Below are 2,534 nucleotides of genomic sequence, written 5' to 3' on the forward strand. Positions count from 1 at the left end.
ACAGTTAGATGTTCTTGTTCTTTGTTTTCTAGGGTTTTTTTTTGTTTCTTTTGTTTTGTTTTCACAATTTGAATGGTTTAAATGTTATTAATCTAGATTTGCTGAAAAGGTCTGTGAACCTTTCAAGGCGCCTGGTCTGAGTTTGGAGTTTGTAACAAAACCCGAAACCAGGCAAGTTTCATGTGGTTTTGAATTTCATTGTGAACGTTTCACCTAGATGTTGAAATAGTCTCAAAGTAACATTCCCAGTTTGAAAGTCTGTGAGAATTTCCCATTCAAAAGGAACAGAACTATTTGGTAGCATTTTAAACAAAGAATAGAATTCATCCATGTACAGATGAGCTGAACAAGGCCTTCACTTCAGCCTAATTCAGACCTCAAAATAAGGTCTTAATGCAGTACATAAGCCTTATGCTGACCTTCTGCACAGAGATGAATGTTGACCCATACAAACATACACTGCATGGCTACTGTTTCAACTCAGGCTATTTTAATGTGGCATGAGAAGCCTGAAGGGAAGAAAAATATAGGTATATAAAATGAAAATACTGAGGTTAATGCAATACTAAGATTGATAAATATATTCTTCACTAGTCAGAAAATTTCAAAAGCACTGGTGCTCATCTAATAATGCCTTATGATAGTTGCCATTGTTTTCTTACAGCTACAAGTCATGAAGCTGTGTAATTGTGCAAGAAACTCACCTTTCACTTGAAAGAAAAAGTGCATCATGCCATGGTTTTGGAAAAAAAAAATGTGGAAATGAATCCAGATGTATAAAATAGCAAAGACAGAAATAATCATTTTTATGTTTAATGATATGGTTTTTAGACCAACCTTATGACTTTGGGATCATGGCTTCTTATTTTCAGTGCTTGGTGCTGGCAACATGAGCAGGAGGCAATATGCTGTGCTGTCAGTTTCAGCATCAGAGACTACTAAGTGTAACATGTATAGTTTGGTCAAATAAGTGAATGCGAGAGGCTACTGATGTGCTACCTGCATTTGGAACTGTTGTCTGCTTGTGTTAATGCCAAAGCTGCCACTTAATACCCACGAGCCATTGTAGGAGGGACAATGGGTGGCTGTCTGCACAGGTAATGGGCTGATCCAGGCTATGGGCCCATCGCTCGCTCACCCAGCGCTGAGGGCAGGGAAGAGGTGCCAGAAGAGCCCACTGCAGACTGGGCCACAGCAGGCGTGGTAGGGTTTCTCGCTGGCTGCTCTGGGCAGCTGTGTAAAAGCTATTTCTACAGACCTCTGTTGCTATAGCTATGTTGCGAGTTCTAAAAATAGCTCTCTATATCCCAACATTCAGTTAAACTGCATTTTCACATGTATATTTTGTTTTAGTTTGGACATAATGGGAAGCAAAAGCAGTTTTGCTAGTATAAGCTGTATCTGCTCTAGAAGCAGCTCCTTGCTTCGAAACACCTTGTTATTCCACTAGCAGTGCTCTCCTCATGTAGCAGTGCTAGCATTTTCCCTAGCTGTCCAAGTGAGCTAGGAACACCTTCCATATCCTTTAATAAGCAGAAGTTCGTCTAGCGGTTTTTCTCTGTCCCTTTATTTCCAGTCTCTAGCCACAGCTTTATCACCTGGGGGGCTCAGGCCTTCCAAAAATCTTCAGCTGGTGAAAATCATCTTGGGCTGACTGAATCACATCAATCAGACAGGCCTTCCCATCCCCTCTTTCCCTCTTCCATTACCTGGTATGATAGGGACTGGCTGACAGCTCACAGCAGCTTCTGCTGGCAACTACTTCTGAGTTTTATTTAGGCCTACTATAATAGTGGAAAGGAAAGCAGCCCATTCCCACTCCTATAGATGTTAATCCCCTGGGACTGGTCTCCTTGGCCTCCTCCTGAGCCCGTACACCCACTGCACCTTTCTTTTTTTTACTAAGAAAATTTAACCTGTCTCTTGCACATTCAGGACAGATAAACAACACACTCAAGCCACCTCAACTCCCCAGCAGGACCAGGAAGAGAGGAAGTGAAACCGCTCCAGGAGGACCCAAAGCCAGAACCCAGGAACAGCATCCGGACAGTGTGGCTTCTTCCCCGTTAGAAGGTAAAAACGCTCCGATAGTCCCATGAGGTGTAAAGCCGGGAACGTAGATCTGCCTGGGGAGAAGCCCTCACTCCCCTTTCCGCACCTGCGCTGGCAGACGCACGCAGCGGAGGGATGGTGCGGCGGGAGCAGGGTGCCCGTGAGCACCGGGCAGGGCGGGTCGGCCACGCCGGTGAAAGACCCGCTTGCGAGAGACAGCGTACCCGGTGTATGCGAGGGAGGGCCCGATTTGTGCTGTGTGGCCACTTTACGCCTTCCCTGCCGGCATAAAGAGGCTGTAAAGCCCGTCTAACGGCCCCCCGGGGAATCCCTCTTATGCAAGGGGAGTCCCCGGCAGCTGTGGGCCGGGGTAGCTGGCTCCCTGCCATCCCCCGCCGAGCCGAGCCGGGGCTGGGGAAGCGCGGGCAGAGGGAGGTGTGGCTGCCGGGGCCCCTCAGCCATTGTCGGCTACCGGGAATGCC

Source organism: Athene cunicularia, assembly GCF_003259725.1.
Source record: "Athene cunicularia isolate RWA chromosome 7 unlocalized genomic scaffold, athCun1 chr7_part1, whole genome shotgun sequence".
Classification (NCBI taxonomy): domain Eukaryota; kingdom Metazoa; phylum Chordata; class Aves; order Strigiformes; family Strigidae; genus Athene; species Athene cunicularia.